The 18,724-nt window shown below is 31.6% G+C and overlaps 1 protein-coding gene across 2 annotated transcripts in view; it reads right to left on the bottom strand.

Annotated features, from left to right (window-relative positions):
* Positions 1-18,429, bottom strand: part of LOC126752872 (diuretic hormone class 2) — a 57,356-nt gene extending 38,927 nt beyond the window's left edge. For both annotated transcript variants that reach the window (XM_050463874.1, XM_050463875.1), the window contains exon 1: positions 18,138-18,429. The gene's annotated coding sequence lies outside the window, so the exon portion shown is untranslated. The remainder of the gene's footprint in view (positions 1-18,137) is intronic.
* Between the last annotated feature and the right edge of the window lie 295 nt (positions 18,430-18,724).

Raw genomic sequence — 18,724 nt, 5'->3', positions numbered from 1 at the left:
CAGCAAGCATAATCAAGTCAATCAAACGTATGCTGACAAATAAACATCTTGAGTTTAATGTTTTTATGATTTAATCCACACAAGCTGTTGCTTATTCAATTGAAAACTTTTCAAATGACCAGCGCACACACGCATACCCACACATACGCACACACTGTTGCAGCAACAACTGCAACAAGTGAAATGTAAAGAAATGGAAACATTGTTTTGCGCGAGTGTTGCAAGCATGAATGGAGCGCAAGTTTGTATGTATTTGTGTGCAAGTGCTGGTATACTTTAAGCACAGAGTAGCACACACACAAGCACAACACTTTAGTTTGAATATTTTGTAAGAGTTCAAAGCAAACGTAACCGGCCGCATTTAAGAATTGAAATCGTTTGCACTTACGAATATATTTTCTATGCTAAAACACCTCTAGTTATAGTCTCTTACAACAACAAATGTCTAGTGACGTGCGCTTACTGTGATATAACTGACTTGTGGCTATAGTGTGTATGTGTCTATATTGAGATTCGAACGAGATGCGAACGGCAAGCAACGCTTCAATGCTGTGGCAATTGTTTGAAGTTGTTTTTTCCGTATTTGTTGTTGCTTTTGTTAACGTTCAAACACACACACATACAGTTGACCGCTTATAGTTGTTAGTTTGTGGTCGGTAGTGATTCGTTAGCGGCGGCTAAGTTCAATAGGAAGCCAAAGTTAGGGTTATTGTGTGTTGCTTGAAAGGCACTAAACAACAACATGTTGTACACACATTGAAGCTTTGTTGCATTTTTTTTTTTGCTATCGACAACTAGACCTTCGAACATCAATGCGTTTATAAATCAGCGCGCTGCCTACACAGACACACACAAACACTCAAACACTTCGCACAAAGTTGAACGTTTTGTTTGAATGAACTCTGCAACACATATGCACAACAACCACACATACATGCATGCATATATGTATATATAATTTCTGTGCAACACATTCCCTTCACTTCAGTTAAGCTTGCGTTTCTCGCCGCGTCACAAGCGCGTATTGTTCAAAGTTTAATTTAATGTTGCTCTGTGTGGTAGTAAAATCACTCATACGCCCCGCATGTCGTTATCATTGGCTGTGCTGGCGTTGTAGTTTTTTTGTTTTTATTGCGCTATTCTGGTGACATTTTCTATGATTGTGGCTCATTTTGTTGGTATTACGTAGGAATGCCAGCCAAGAAGATTTTTATTTTCTACAAAGTATTGCCATAATTGGTAGTTAGCAATTGGCGATTGAAGAATTTCGCATAAGTTGTATTTAAAGTAACGCTTTAAGATCGAAATAACGGTATTTACTTCAATACAATATAAAATATTAAATAGTTTTAAAAAGCAAACCTAGAATTACTCAAAATTGTTTTTTCTTTTAATATCCAACTCTGTTAGTATAATTTAGTGTATAGTAGACAAGATGGACCCAGCTCTGTCTGATATATACCGTTTATTGAATCAAAAATAACTAGTTTAACGGTTTCTTTCTTCCAACACTCTCTCTACCCAACAAGTAAATCATATTTTTGTTTGAAAACGGAAGATAAAAGAATGACGTCACAAACTGTATATGAAAAAGTCCAAACAAGCTTTCGATGCCCTCAATGCGGTCAGCAGTTTTCTTTACTTGAAGTACGAAAATAAAACTATATTCAACTCCAATGTTTAGTCCACATTTCTCTACGGTTTTGAAATAAACAATTACGTAGCCTCTGGCGTCCAAACGTTGCAAGTTTTCACAAATCGAAACCTTGACAATATTTTTTGAATTTATTGTATTGTAACCATCTCTAACACGGACTTGTGGTCACGCTCAAGCCAAATAGCTCTGTGAACCGAAATTTCCAATAAGAAATGGGCCTCACTAGGTCACATCCTGAGACCAGAAATCACCGAGAATGCTGTCGACAGGAATCAAAACGCCAGTCGAGGTAAAATTCGACCGACTCTGATCTGGATAAAAATTTTGACAACGAAATATCTAAAGTCCAAACTGTTTGGTGTCAAGAGGTTAACACAAGATCGACATAAATGGAAGAATCTCGTTTGGGTTTTTTTCTGTCAAACGCAGTGATGGAATACAATATACGTATTAAATATAATAAAATTTAATATACAAATTAAATATTGGCAAAATGAAGAAATCCGACAGAAAATTTTATAAAAAAAAAATTTAAATTTCATAGTAAGAGCCTTTGGTTTTATCAGTTGTCTAAGCATACCAAAAATATCTTAAAAATTTTTTGAAGTCCACAATTATAAAATAAATTTTAAGCAAAAGATTAATGCCACTTCTTTAATTTTCTTTCTCACCCCTCTCTGTCTGTTTTTCTCTCTATTTAAATCAACCCTTTCTTTCTCTTTCCTATTTCTCTCTCTTTTCCATTTCTCTCTCTCTCCTTAACTTTCAATTTCACTCCCTTCCTCCTTCTCTCCCGCCCGCTTTCCCTCTAGTTACATCAACCACTCTCTCTATCTCTCTCTCTATAATAATCTATAAATATATCTACCTCTCCTTCTCTTTATACATTCTCCTTTCATCCTCTTTATCTTATTTTCCTCTATAAATCTATCTAACTCTTGCTTTTTTTGCTTTCTAAACTTCATTTTATTAATCAGCGAATTTTAAGCAAGAGATTAATGTCACTTATTTAATTTTCTTTTTTACTCCTCTATGTTTGTTTTTCGCTTTATTTATCGCAACCCTCACTCTCTCTCTCTCTCTCTCCTATTTTTCTCTCTCTTCTCAACAGTCTGATGCACTCCCTTCCTCCGTCTTTTCTGCCCTCTTTCTCTCTAGTTATCTCAACCACTCTCTCTCTATTCAAATTCTATCTATATTGCTCTCTATCTAGCTTTCCTTATATTTCTATATTCTTCTTTTTCTCTTTATCCTATTTCTCTTCATAATTCTATCTCACCCTCTCACTCTTTTGCTTCCTATCCATCCCTACTTTTTGTTTCTCTGTCTTTTTTTAACTCCTTGCACTTTACTGGCGATCTCACTCACTCTAAATTTTCAGAAAGTAAAACTTTAACGCCTCACTCGTGTGGGAAACATTGTGGCAAATGGGTCTGGTATATGTTGAATCCGTGATTACTCATGCAGGAGCATCTGTCGATTTAATTATTTTGTCACTTTATTTATCTGTAGTTTCTTCAGTTCTAGGAACTCTATTAAATTTCGATTTTAAATCTTTAGTTCTGAAACTTAAACATTCTAGAAGTTTAGAAGGGCTGAATGGCCTTAAAATATACGAGAGAAACTTCTTAAGTTAATTATGAATATATCTGCTCTTCGCTAGGCTTATAGAATTTAAACTTTCCACTCCCAAAAGTATGCTTCGATGCATACTGGTGGTAATACGGATACAAGCTAAACTGAACCAACTTTTCACTAAAAAGTTGAGTTCTCATTTCACTATTTTGAGGAAATTCTTATGATAGGTGATTTTATAATCATAATAAGTATATATATAAGTGTTATATAGTAGGAAGATAAATAAGTTTCTCAAACTGATTGACCCGAAAGATCAGCAAACTGCTGCTTTTTGAATTGAAAAGAAAAAGTAATGTGTTCGCGTCTGTATATGTGACCTGGTCTACGAAAAGGGAGCTAACGTGCGAAAACTAGTTTTCTGGGAAAATCTTTTAAAAATAATCGTCAGTTTCTCGCTATCTCATTAATTGTTCTCCTTTTTTCTTGACACCTAAGCCCCCTTTCGGTAGACCAGATCACACATATATATACTAGTTCCTCAGTTTTTGAAGTATCGATCTGAAATTTCGCAAACCGCCTTTTCTCTCTAAGAAGCTGTTTATTCTTCCGAACCGTCGATATTGGACCACTATGGAATATAGTGGCCGTACAAGCTGACCGACCAAATCCTTATATGGAATGTCGTTATATGGAAAATTTTTTATTTAAGAAAATGTCTTAATGAAATTTGATATGAGTTACTATCCAAAACAATGCTGAAACCTTCGTATAAATTGTCTAGATCGGTCCATTATAGCATATAGTTCTCATACGAACTGACTGATCAAATAGAGTTTTTAAATGGAGAACTTTTTTATTTGAAAACATATCTTCAGGAAATTTGACATTGATTATTACCCAAGCCAACGCTGCAAACTCCGAAAAAATCGCTTGGATCGATCTATTATACCGTATAGCTGCCATACTAGCTGACCGATCAAGATAAAATTAAGAACTTTTTATACCATTTTCTGCTATAAAAAATATTGCTTAGATGCAAACGAAGTTAACGTTTTTCTAAGTTTTAATATAAAATAATAATAATTGAACATAAAAAACATTTTCAAGCTAAATATTTTTACTTGGGTAACCCTAGTAATATATATGCACTAGTTTTTGTGTAGTTTCATGTGAATGCTCTCTTTGCATCCACACCGTCAAAACGAATGTTAACTCATTGTTGCAACATGATTTTGCTTCTTCTGGCCATTGTGATCGCCTTGCGGGCAGCAACAACATCTTCCACACACATACGCCGAATAACTGATGGATTTCTTTGTATTGCAATGGAATTGTTTGCATTTGTTTCGACATGTTATGCGGTTTAATAAAATTGTGCTACTTGTTAAATAGAAATGCCAACAACAAATGTAACACACACAAATAAAATACTTCACAAACAACGCGTTTATGAATACGTATAGTAAATAGCAGAAAAGCCCGAAAAAAGCGGAGGAGAGAAGGAGAAATATAAAAATAAAATATATTTCTTTTGATCTACTAAACTTGTTTAAGACAATAAATTATGCTACCTGCCGCAGAGCAGCACCAAAGCGGCACTTACAGCACTGAGCCAGAGACACCATGACGTATGAGCAACCATTTGACTGCCGCTGCCGGTTTATAAGGGCATATTATACGAGCAGTTAAACAAGAACAAAGAATTTTGTAAAAAAAAAAACAAAAAAAATTGCCAACAATTTGTGCAACAAATCCCACGTGTAGCTTTCAAGTTCAAGTTAACGCTTTTGCCGCTTAGCTGGCACAGTTGTTGTTGGCGCTTATCTCCGGTGTAAACTGGAAATGAAATTTTACGATTTTTTAATAAGACACTTCACAAGCGAGCACGCGTGCTGCAGCGCAATGAAAATTACTTAAAACTGTGGATATGTGGTTGGAGTATAGCCTACGCCTCTTCACCGCTGCCTGCATAGAATAGATGGTTCCTAAAAACGATGAAAAAAAAAAACAGAAAAAGCAAAGAAAACAAAAGCACAACTCAAGTGCTGCTCATATTTGCTGCTGCCGCACATTTAAGCATAACATTTAAGCAAATGCATGACGTCAAGCGCTGCCGAGTGCCGGTAGCCAGCCGCAAATTTGAAGACATGCTGCGGCGTTTGCTGCTGGCGGCGCAGCAAGCAGCCCTAAAATAACAAACAAACAACAAGTATATTGTTTACTTAAAATATATTCATTGCTGCGTGTGTATTCTTCTTTTGTTGTAGTTGCTTGCAACTGCATGTATGTGTGTATTTGTGTGGGTAAGCGTGTCTCCTTTCATGCGGGTTTGCCTTTCCTCCGCTGCGTTTTCGTGGCTTTTAAATACAAATACAAGTTTTAGATTCTTTTGAATTTTAACCGCGTCTTGCTTATTAAGTGGTGTTTTCTGCAAGTATTTAGTTGCGCTGATTTAATTAAATTATGTAGAATGATACTAGAGTGCTGCAGTCTTCAAGTATATACATACATATATTAAGATGTAGCACTATGACAGAAAATGTTTATAAATTTCCTGAATGACAGTTCGGAGTATTGTTCACAAGCGTACAAAAGCGTTTTGCCAAAAGTGAATGCAAAAAAAGTGATCAGGGATGGAATTCAAACTTAATAGTGTGATTGCTTTATATTTAGCTGGAAAATCACAGCCAGCAATTGTTCGTGAGCTCAAACACCTTAATGTGAATAAAGTTTTTGTTTATCGCACCATCACTCGTTACAATGATACTGGTAGCATCGCAAAACGCCATGGAGGTGGTCATCAAAAAACTGCAACGTCACGTGAGATGGTTCGGAAAGTGAAGAAGCGACTTGAGCGAAATCCACGACGAAGTGCCAATTAAATGGCTAAAGAACTGAAAATATCCGACCGCAACATCCGACGCATATTGAAAAATGAGCTGAAGGTCAAGCCTTACAAGTTCCAAAAGGCCCATGATCTCACACCGAAGCAAACATTTCGGTCGCAAACCATGAACGTTTCAACAAGACTCAGCACCGTCTCACAAAGCGCAAGTGAACCAAGAATGGCTGAAAAACAACGTTCCAAACTTCATTACGACCACACAATGGCTCTCGAATTCACCAGATGCGAATCCAACGGATTATTCTCTCTGGGCCATTTTGAAGAGCAAGATCCCAAGTAAAAAATAAAGCTATGGCTCTCGAGATGCTGAAGAAAGCCATGTCCGTGAGTGGGCCACAATACCGGCAAGTCACATTCGGGCAGCTTGCGATTCGTTTTTTGACCGTCTCAAGGCCATAGTTAAGGCAAAAGGTGGTCATATCGAGCAAAAGTGAATTGGTCCTGAATTTATGATTGTTTTCACATTTTGTACTTTAAAATAAATAAAAATAATTTTCCAAACCGAATTTATGGTTTTTTTAGGTTACACTACGAGTGCCGGACCCAGGTTCAAAGATTTTGAATGCAGCAAAAGAAAACGGAGGTTGATAAAAATTTTTAATAATTTTTTATTGCTTTAAAGCAAATGATTCGACCATATGACTTTTATACCCTGAAGAGGATATACTAAGTACACCACGAAGTTTCTAACAGCCAGAAGAAAACGTCAGAGATCCTATAAAGTATATATAAACAATTACTGCGTGTTTGTTTACGAAGCGAAAAGTCTGTCTAGCTATTTTTCCTATCGAAGAAAAATTAAACAACGAGTTTGTTGGAAATTTTATATGTTTTCAATAAAGACATGAAAACATTGAAAATACATTGTGAAAAAAGGAAACTGGAAATTGTAAATAAAATGCACAGGTAAATAATATTTCAAAAAACATGTATTTTGCTAAGTTGGCAGGACTGTCCTTAATTACTATGTCAAATATGAGCGCGTTCTGTCGTCCAGTTTGTTTACAACGGCTGCTTAAGTCAGTACATTTCAGTAGAGCGTTGCGTTTTTTAAAAGGGATTAAAATATCGAACAAAGAATTTTTTTCAAATTTTATATTTCTTACCATATTCCGTGTGCGAAATTGTTGGAAAATTTTACAGTAATTCAATTTCATCAAAAATACAAGCCAACAAGTGTTACAAAGCTTTCAAAGACGGTCGAGAGATCGTTGAAGACATGCCCCGTTCTGGACGACCTTCCACCTCTTAAACTGACGAAAATATGAAAAATGGGAAGGATATGGTGCTTGAAAATCATATCGACAGAGAGATGACAAGAGAAAATGAGTTTGTTGGTTATTTTGGGTATGAAACGCGTTCTTGCTCGACTCGTCCGGATAAAGCTGATTTTTTTTTTCAAAAAGAGTACCGAAACAGCTCTCTTTGGACATGCTTGATCGTGCGATTTCCGATCCCACATTTATGGAGAGCATTATAACTGCCGATGAGACATGGGTTTAGAGTTTGACATGCAAATAAATCAGGAATCATCGGAAACCAAACCAAAATAAACACGTCAAAGCGGGTCAAAAATCAAGGTTACGCTCATTGTTTTTGTTCGATATTCGTGGTTTAGTGCATCATGAATTTATTCGGGAAACACAGACGGTCAATAAAGAGTTATATTTAGCCGTATTGAGGCGTTTGCATGAGAATACACAATCGCATAGAGCCACGATTGTAATCAAAAACTTGCCACATGCGAGTCGTCCACTATCGCCGCCATTCTCTTATAATGACGCTAACGTCATTAGAGTTAAAGAAACAGTGCTTGAAAATCACTGAGTAGGAACCTGAGGACTTTAGTATCTCTTATGGACCGACTCAAACCATTTTGGTTAATGTTTTGTGTATAAAGTATATAAGTGCTAAGACTTGTAGTGTGAGATTTATTATATTTCAAGTGAGATCATTTGATTTCTCCTAAGCCACAAAAGTATTATATTAATGAAAAACTTGAGATAAAAGATATGCATATATAATATATAGATATATAGAGCAAAGACATCATAAGTGTTTCGAACTAATATTTTATTGGCATATTTTCATGCAAAACTTGTTTTAAGCTTTTTTCAATAAATTTACGCTAATTTATAAGATTTTTAAGAATTTTTCTTAATTCCTTGAGTACTGATATTGATTACATCAAAAACTAATATAAATTTTCAAAGATTTTCTCAATCAATTCAATTCAGTCTGAGACTGAGAAAGAAAGAAAGACAGAGAGAAAGGGTAGCGAAATTAATAAAAATCCAGAGATAAAAGAGTTATGATGAAAAGGAAAAGAGCAAGAATAAGATCGTAGAGAAGTTTCTCGTATTCGATTGATTGCATTCGAAATTGATTTATAAATTTTTGTAGAAAACGTGTGTGAACTGACTTAATTATGACCGACTTACACTAGAAGCTTTGACATTTATGCCCTTTGACCTGATTAGAAAATGGAAATTTACCTTTGAAAACGGATTTTACTTCGATCTGGTAAGCACTAGATGTTATTACTAATTTCTGTTAATATTTCTTCAATGTGTTTGTTAGAAAACAATGACCTCTAGAATCTTTCAGAAAAGTTGGTATCAAAAACCAAAATAAACAAACTTTCAGAATAAGGAAACAACCAAAACAGAAGCTTTCTTTAAAACTTAATGCAACCATTTTTGAATATGTTTAAAATTTATTGATAATTTCGGTCAAAAGTTATTATTTTAATATTGAGCAAAAAAATTAAGAAAAAAAAATTTAAAAAAATTTTAAATTCAATCGAAAAAAATAAAATTTTTTTAATTTCTATATTACAAATAAATTTTATAAAATAATTTTTATTTTATTATATATTTTTTATAAAAAATATGTTAAATTTTTTTTATTTATTTCATACATTTTTTTTAAAACATTTTTTTGGAAACATTATTTTATAAACTTTCCTTTTAATTTTATTTTTTCATTTCAATTAATTAAATTTTAATTATTTTTTTCCGAATGAATTGTAAAAAATATTTTTTATCGTAATTCTTCTTACTCGAAATTAATATAGTCACCTTTAACCGAAAAATTTTATAAATAAAATCCAACAATTTTTATAAATAAATCAACATTTTTTTATATACTTTATTTTACAAAATTTTTCTTTTTATAAATTTTTTTTATTTATTTTTTGAATACTTCCGCAAAAGTTATCGTCTTTATTTATGCCAATATTCATTTATTTTTCAAAACCATTTTTTATTTAAGACTTTAATTAGAAACCACTCTGCTCAAAAGATCTCTTCATACATACTTACACATTTCTCAGAAATAAAATTGGTCTCGAAACTCCACTAAAAACTTTATAATAATAACATTTCCATTTACTCCCAAATACAGTCATATCTTAATAAATAATAAATACGAATGACATTCGGCAACCTCGCATTGCTTAATTAATAGCACAACTTTTGCTATATAAATATTTACGACTGCCATCAACAAATCACAGTCGCAGCCACTGTTAATGGACTTTGGCCCCAAAGCCAAGCGAAATGTAGCGCAACAGTTTGCCGACGGCACAACCGAAGCAGTACAGTGGAATAACGGTAAGCAGATGCGCTGCGCTGGCATACTCCTTATGTTTCCCACAGGCTTGCGGTGCTTGTAAAACACGGAAAAGTCCTTAAAGAAAATTAGCATACCACGCGCTGGAACATAAACAAAGCCGAAAACCGACCAGCCACGTAAATGACCAACTTTATGAGCGACTAAAAGCACCTGCGCTGGTTAGCGAGTGACATCTATGAGAGCGGTGAATAAGCGCAGAAATGATGGAATTTATTAATTAATTTTTTTGTTTGTTTTTGAGAAATGCAAACTGGTTTATCATACAGGGTGTGGCGTTGGGTTTTAATGAATTTTGGTGCATTTTAAAGCATTTAAGCGGGTATAGCACTTGCAAGTGTGAAAAAACGCGTTTTGTGAATTTTTTTCTTAAGAAGTATTTTATTTGGGAACTCCTTCAAAAGAATTGTTTGGCAATGAGGCAGTTTTCCTGCTTAACCTATATGGCTTCCCAAAAAAAGTTCGTTTTTTGTAAAAAAAATTTCAACTTCAGGGGGACTTAAATATCAACAAAACAAAACGTTAACTTCGGTTGCACTGAAGCTGTAAAACCTTTCAGAAATGCTTTTTTATATCACAAAATATTACAAAAAGATCTTTGTACTGATTTTGGTTAGTCACTTTGTAAGGCAGCTATAAGCTAGAGTGCCCTGATCGGAACAATAAGCTCGAAAATTTCAGCAATTTCTCGGGAAATAATCTCTGCCAAGTGTCTTGAAAATAATAACTTATCAAATGAAAGAGTTTTCCACACAAAGATTTGGGTTTTATCGGTAAGTTATATGACAGCTAAATGCTGTTGTAGTCTGATTTGAACAATTCGTTTGGAAATTGTAGTGCTGCCTTGTGTAATAATATCTGCGAAATTTCATGAAGATATCCCAACAAATGAAAAAGTTTTCCATGCAAGCACTTGATTCGATTCGTTCAGTTTGTATAACAGCTATATGCTATAATGTCCAATATCGGCCTTTCCGACAAATGAGCAGACCCTTGGTGAGGGAAGAGCGTGTACAAAATTTTAGATCAATATCCCAGAAACTGAGAGACTAGTTTACGTATAGTATAGAGGCGGTCAGACAGGCAGATATGACTAAATCGACTAAGATCGTCACGCTGATCATTTATATATCGGCACCTAGAACGCAAAATAACGTAACATCACTTTTCATAAGCCTACAGGCGACGGAAAAACGGTATAATAGAAATCACTCATATTGAAGAATAATTTAAGTGTTGGTTTTGGTTATAAAATGCTTATAAAATGGCTATATATTGGTTATCAAACACCAATATAGAAACAAAATTTGAGTTTTGGTTATAAAAAGTTATAAGATAATATTGGTTATCATATGACTCATTACTACTTTGGTAAATTAAAAAAATTTTATAATAGGAACATATTTGTGGGCAATCTCAAATATATTGAAACAAAATTTTATACAGTTTTGGTTATAAAATGCTTACGCTGCACAAAAATGGTTACATATTCGTGCGTTATTATACACTCATATTGAAACAAAATTTGACTTTTTGTTATTAAATGGTTATATATGGGTTATTATGTCTGACAACGGTTTTCGAGTTGTTTTATATTAAGATGTTTTGCATTTTATGTGACGATATACACTTTATATGATTTTGGACTTTTCCATTTTGGTGTTATAAAAATTGTGGTAAATTTTTTTATATCCTTTTCACGATATAAAAATCATAGAATTCGATCTTTACCTCACAAATATACATATCTAAAAGGTAGTATGACATTTCAAGTCAATCGGTCCAACAGTTTCATAGAAAAATTTCTCATCAACTCTGAAAAAAACTCGAGAGACGCGAGTTTGGCAGCCGATTACTAAAAATTAAGGAATTCTTACAAATATGCTCATACTTGTATCTCCAAATATATACGCCGGATCAGCTTCAAATTTTCGCAAAATCTTCTCAAATGTACATATGTATATGAATGCGATACAATTAGATTTTTGAAATTCCGAAATGAAAATTGTAAATTCGATACAATTAGATTTTTGAAATTCCGAAATGTATTAGGTTAATCCAATTGACTAGTGAGTTACGCATAAACCAGTTTGGTCCTTAGCGAAAGAGTGATTATAACCACTTCATGAAAATATTGGGTAGTCGAAAGAGTCTTTTCGTTTTTTTGCGTGTTGAAAATGTGAGATTTTAAGCTTCATTTAAGCAAAAAAAAAAGTAAAATCGGGAAAGTTGAAAAAAGTTACAGCTGTTCAAAAATGAGTTAAAATAATGAAGAAATTCGCTATATTTTGAAATTTTTGTATAAAAAAGGTAAGAATGAATGAAGAAGAATTTGTGAAGTTTACGGAAAGGATGCAGTATCAGTTCGTAGCACAACAATGGTTCGCTCGCTTCTGTTCTGGAAATTTCGAAATTTCGATTTACACTGATGATAGTTTTACACCATTGGAATAACGTCTCTAGCGGAAAAATGGCAAAAAATTGTCGACCAAAATGGGACATAATTATTTATTTATTTATTAGTATAAAAAAAAAAAAATATTTGAAGTTTGATTAGAAATACGAAAAGACTTTTTCGACTACGAAAAATTTCCAAAAAAAAATTAAAAAATAAAATGCTAAAATTTTTAATATTTATTCTCCTAACTCTCAACGCTAAGTGATTTTGCTTGCAGTTATTAATTTCTATGTAACTTTTATAGCAGTTGCCAAGCTCTGATAAGTGTAAACATAAATATTTTGCATGCTAAAAATTCCAAATCAGCCGCCAAATGCATGTGAGCCGAAAATAGACGCTCACAGTTATTTTTAAAATGCAAATATTTAACAAATGAATATGCTCCACTCACAGCATATGGCTGAAAAAAATGTGCGATTTCTAGCACCTCGCGCTTGAGCTACCGCGCGCACTACTACGCTGCGTATACGTAACCAATTTAGCTAAGGCGGCAATTGAGTCATTACAATCAACAAGAAAATGTTGCGATAAGCGTTTATTAATAAAACTAAGCGCTAGCAGACAGAGCTGCGGATGTTTAGACATATTTATGCATATTGAAATATATATTTATATATATATGTATGTATGTACCTACATAAATTGCAAATAAGCGCGTGAATTTTTGGCTGACTCTTAAAATTTCATGTGTTGTGTCGGCTCAAGTTGTGTGCAAACACAATTACAGTTATATGTATGTCAGTATATACAGTATAGTTTGTATATAAGCTGCGCGCGTGTTAATTAAAAACAGCAGCACAAGCAGTAATGCACAACCACGTGTATATATGGAAGCTCAATGGCGCTGCTGCTAAATGACAGCTAAGCCAGTCTCACCAAAAATACTTGAGTCTTAATTAAATTAGCATATTTGTGCACCAAAATTAATTGTTTGAATATAATAATGGTAGATATACATACAAGTGCTTATAGTACATATTTATATATTCATACATACATATTTATTTGTATGTAGCATAGTACGCGGCACGCGTTTTAATCAGTCAGCTTGCGCTGAATGACAGCAAATAGCTACACCAGCTGAAATACACATTCATGCATACAAAATATATATTTATATACATATATATATAGTTTAATGCATATTTATAGCCAAATAGGTATATAAAGCTCGTTAGTACCCTAAAGTATGCATATACATATATTTAACCAACACCAGCGGCATTTAACGCGTATTCCCTCGGCATTTAACCGATGCCTCATATTTTCGTTTGACAACTGCCGTAATTTGCTGTTTAAATGCTTTAGCTGTCATTCATTAAGTCGTAGGTAGATTTAAAACTTATGCCTGAAGATCTTAATTAACCGCAATGCCGCAAATAATTGCGTGTGGCGCTTTTTTTGTGGCTGACTGCGTGTGAAATTTTGTTATATGCAAACATGTGTGCTTATATGTGCATGTGTGTATTTAAAAATACACATTAATGCACTTGATTCACTTATTTTTGCAATTCCAATAAATAATTTGCGTTTTGGGTATATTATGGTTACGAAAATTCGAGGTAAAATTTTTTTAAAATTTTTAAAATTTACTTCATTGCCATTAACTGCCCTGTACTCATCAGCAAAAACATAAAAGTAGAGCAAATTTTTTAAAGTACGAGCTCTTCTTCTTCTTTATTGGCGTACATTAGCGGTTATAGCCAAATTAACGAATTAAATATTTAAGTATTATTAAAGTACAATTATTTTGAAATTAAACTCGAAATTATCAATATTTTACGTATTATTATTTATTGTTTAAGAGAAAAAATATAGAAAAAAATAAATCGTTTCATATTATGTTAGTTTATAGCTTTAAATGTCGATATCTCAAAATTAAATTTTTCAAATTGTTTAAGTGATTACTCATTTTCTTTGTGTTCTACTTATATGTATGTATATATTTCTCGGTACAATAACCAACACATTTTTCGAGCTCCAGAAATTCGAATTTTGACAGGCCAATGGAAAAAAGAAACCTCTCTTTAAACTTTAACCTTTTTTTAATGCCTAAAATGTCTATTTTTATTTTTTTTCCGCCATAGATCGCTGTACATATAATTTTTTTTAGTGAGAATTTTTATTTTAGATTAAATTCACGGAGAAGTTTGGAATCACTGCGGCAGTGGAAGACCTTTTTAGCACACCTTTTTAGTCGGAATTCGCGTGAAAATCGAAAATTTTTTATGTCTTCTTAAACACTTTTACAGTATATTCCTAAGATATGTATAATCTTCCCTTAAAATATCTTTAAAAGTTTTTTAAATCCAAAAAGTCACTTAATGTAGGGCTTAACAAAAAAAAAACACGTCAAAGCCGCTCAAAAATTAAGTCTCATTATTTTTTTCGATATTCGTGGTTTGGTGTATCATGAGTTTTTTCGGGATAAACCGGCGGTCAATAAAGACTTTTATTTGGCCATATTGAGGCGTTTGCCTGATAACGTTCATCAAAGAGGGCCGCAATTGTGGAAGAACAATTTAATATACATATATGTATATGTATATGTATAATTTACATGTGCATAAAAGCAAATAAAGATCTAAAAACTCGGAAGAAAGCGACTGAGTTTCTTTCCTTAGCAATTCCGTATTGATAAAAATGGAAAAAGCTGAAATCAGCAAGAGATCTTCTTATGTTTATGAGTTTTTTTAACTAATTTTTATCTAAAGTAAAAAATTCGTTACTTTAAAACTATATATATAATATATTATTTTGGGTTATGATAAAACTACTCAACATAACTGTAGGAAAAAATTGCGACTGTTGGGCCAAAAGGTCTTTGGAGTATTTGAGGCAGCATGATTGTGAATTTGAGTTCAAAATATTTCCATCCCGTGCAGCTACTACTTTTGTCATTTTAGTAAATTTTGGTAATTTGTCCTCTACACCCTTTACCTACAACATAAAAGATCCACCCTGTTAGGAAATTTGTAGGATCATTTTCAATTTTAGCAACCAAAAATTGAGAAGAAACAGCCTCTTACATCAAAATAGTGTGAACTAGTGTATTTGTTATGCCAGCAATTCATGAGCCATTACTAATAGAATGAAACTTTAACGCGAATAACAAATATTTCTTTATGAACTAGAAATTAACCAACATATAGTATGTGGGAAATTTTTCACGAATAATAAATACAATGTTCAGCAAACATTGCCTACATTTGGGCGCATTTGTAAAATAATCTCCTGTCCAACGTTTGAGTAGATGAAATTAGAAATACGACATTGTAGCTAAAACAAATGTGTGTAATAAAAAAATAGTAAATAATATTTCAATATCAAGTAATATAGCAAACACTGTCTACATTTCGACGCATTGGTTATTTGTTTACTCCTTGACAATTGAGCAGATGAAATTCTAAGGAAAAGCTACGTTGTGCTAATATTTACACTTAATAACGCTGTAAACTTCGAAGCATAACTTTTATATATAAAAAAAATTTTATTTAAAATTTTATTAGAATTCTTATATATTGATGTATTGAAAATAATATAAAAATCTGAGTACACGCTATAGGGTATGCTGAAATAGAGTCAACAGAAACTAAGGCCTTTTTTAAATTTTTTATTGAAAATTGTTATTTAGCGAAACTCGTGTAGCTATATTATTTATCGAAATGTTTAAGGCTGCTTCAAAATTAGGAAAGTTCTTTGCTACCGTAAGCAATTGAGTTTCTAGCCTCAAACTTTCAAACAAGTTGTATATCAAAGGTTTTTTCAAGCTGTTTAAATTTTTAAAAATATTTTTATAGTAACTCTTTTCAATTTCAATTGAAGCGTCTTTATTGCAACGTATGTAGGATTACTAGAAAAATCTGACAGGAAGTTCAAAAAATAATTTATTTTATGCAAACTTCTGGCAAAAGATTTAAACACATTTATATACTATTAGTACTCAAAATTTGTGCAATAACCGTAAAAAGTACGCAATTTTTTTTATAAAATTTTCTACATATTTCAACAATTAATTTTTTTTAATTAACTATTATTTCTTGTAATATTATTAATTAATTAAATCATGCAGTTATAGCACTTTTCGTCAATTGCATTTTTTTTTTTAATTTTTTTGGCAAATTATTATTTGAATATTATTAATTAACAAATAGTGCAAAATCTGGAAAGAGATTTAAACACATTTCAAAACTATTAGTTCTCAAAATGTGTGCAATAACCATTAAAAATACTCAAAAAACTGTTTTTTACTTTTTTATATTTTTAAATTAAATTCAGAAAATTAATAATTATTATTTTTTAATGTGTGCAATAACCATTAAAAATACTCAAAAACCTTTTTTTTACTTTTTTATATTTTTCAAAAATTAATTTTTTTTTAGTAAATTAATAATTATTATTTTTTATAACATTATTAATTAATTAAAATAATTATATATTTTTAATTTTTATCTTTTTCAACAATTAAATTTTTTGGAAATTAAGTATTAATATTTGTTTATTATTACGTTATTTTATATTATATTAATTAAAATTAAAATAATAAAATTTTTTTGGAAACTATTTATGAGTTTTTTTATTACTATAAATTAAGCAAAGCGTACATATTTAGAATGTTTATTTGAGATTTTTTTATCAATTATTTTTTTCTTAATTAACATTTTCTTTCATTTTAATTCGTTTTTTTTGTTAAATTTTTTTTTTGCCAAACAAAATTTTTTCGAAATATGATTTACCGTTACGTAGGAAGAATATTACTTAGCTCGCAGAATTAATACCTCTTTAAATTAAATGGCTAAAAATTTTCATTTAAAGAAGCCAATTCATTTGGTTAGCCATATGTTGCTCTCGCTTTGCCTATTTCTTAAGCGGAAAAAATATTATGAAATGCAAAATAAAGTTAAAGTAGCGGAAGTAAATAATCAAAAAAAACTGTGTATATTTTTCAAAAAAATTTAAATAAAAAAAAAATTTTAATATTTAAAAAAAAAATTAAGCAAAGCAAAAAAAATTTAATATTTTTTTTACAAAAAAAATTAATTTCGCCTTAAGCTTTTGATAAAGAAGTGTAACTTTGCTTAAAGAATTTCTGCGAATATATTTTGTAATTGAATTTGTGTCATAACATTTTGATGGATTTTACATTATAAAAAGCTTACATAATGTATTTCAAATAATAATTTCTATTTTTTTCTTTTCTTATATTATTTGCTTTCTTTTACGCCAAAATACCTACTGCAAGCATTAAAAAAACATTTGCCTTTAAATTTTTTTGATTCTAATTTTTGATATATGTTTGCAAGAATTGTTTTTTTTTATTTATTATTATGATATTTGTATTGATTTTACTCCAAAAAACATTTACTCAAAAAAATCTAGTTTATTTTTATAATAAATTTCTACGAAAATTTTTTATTTTATTTTTTAATTATATTATAATAATTTTTTCGATTGTACTCCCAAAAAATATTTTTAAAGTAAAAAAAAATATTTCTAAAATAAAAAAATCCTTTAAAATTCTTTGACTTAAATTTTGGCAAGGAGTTTTTTTTTTATCATTATAATATTTGGATTGATTTTACTCAGCTTTCTCAAAAAAAATATTTGTTTTTAAATTTCTTTGACCTTTTTTTACACTGAATTTCTGCGCGAATTTTTTTTTAATTTTTGTTTTTAATATTTTCTCTCCCAAAATATATTTCTAAAAAAAATAAAATTCCCTTTTAAATTTCTTTAACTCCAATATTTAATAAATTTTTGCAAAAAGTTTTTTTTATATTTTCTTAATATAATATTTGGATTGCTTTTACTTCAAAAAACACTCAAAATAAAAAATCTCTTCAAATTGCTTTGATTTTAATATTAACATATCCTCTTTTTTTTATAACACTCCTTCGAAAACTCACCTTTTAGTAAATTTAGAAATTTGTTATTTCTCACGATTTACACAATTTCAGTTTTTCGCCGCGCAAATGTTGACTTTTCACAGTTTTATGGCAAATCTTTTTGATTTTTTGCCAACACTAGGTTTCACTGACACTTTTCACACAACGCCTGCAACACACTGTCGACCTTTCAAATATAACTGTTATAACAAATAAGTATTTTTGAAACAAGTCAAGTGCTTAAGCACAGCTCAGACTGTTTGCTGCCTGGTCACTACCGCTGGTAGAGTGCACCGCTTTGGAGATCTGAATGAACAGTGAAAGCAACTCGGCACTGCTGGCGAGATTTATAGTGCACGGCAGACGGCGACGCAGCGCCAGGCAGCGACGCAACGACGGCGGAAAGCAGAGTTGTACGATACACGAGGCACACGAGCCACGAACTTCATAAGTGGAGTAGCAGTAGCAATAATAATAACAACAACAACAGCAGCAAACGGAAAAAGCACGAGCAAGCGACTGACGAGCACGAAATATGTATGTGTGTGAGTATTTACAGTCGGTTCATATATGTATATGTGTGTAGTTTATGTATATGTGTGTGTGTT

Source organism: Bactrocera neohumeralis, chromosome 3, assembly GCF_024586455.1.
Source record: "Bactrocera neohumeralis isolate Rockhampton chromosome 3, APGP_CSIRO_Bneo_wtdbg2-racon-allhic-juicebox.fasta_v2, whole genome shotgun sequence".
Classification (NCBI taxonomy): domain Eukaryota; kingdom Metazoa; phylum Arthropoda; class Insecta; order Diptera; family Tephritidae; genus Bactrocera; species Bactrocera neohumeralis.
This window is presented reverse-complemented; position numbering and strand designations above follow the sequence as displayed.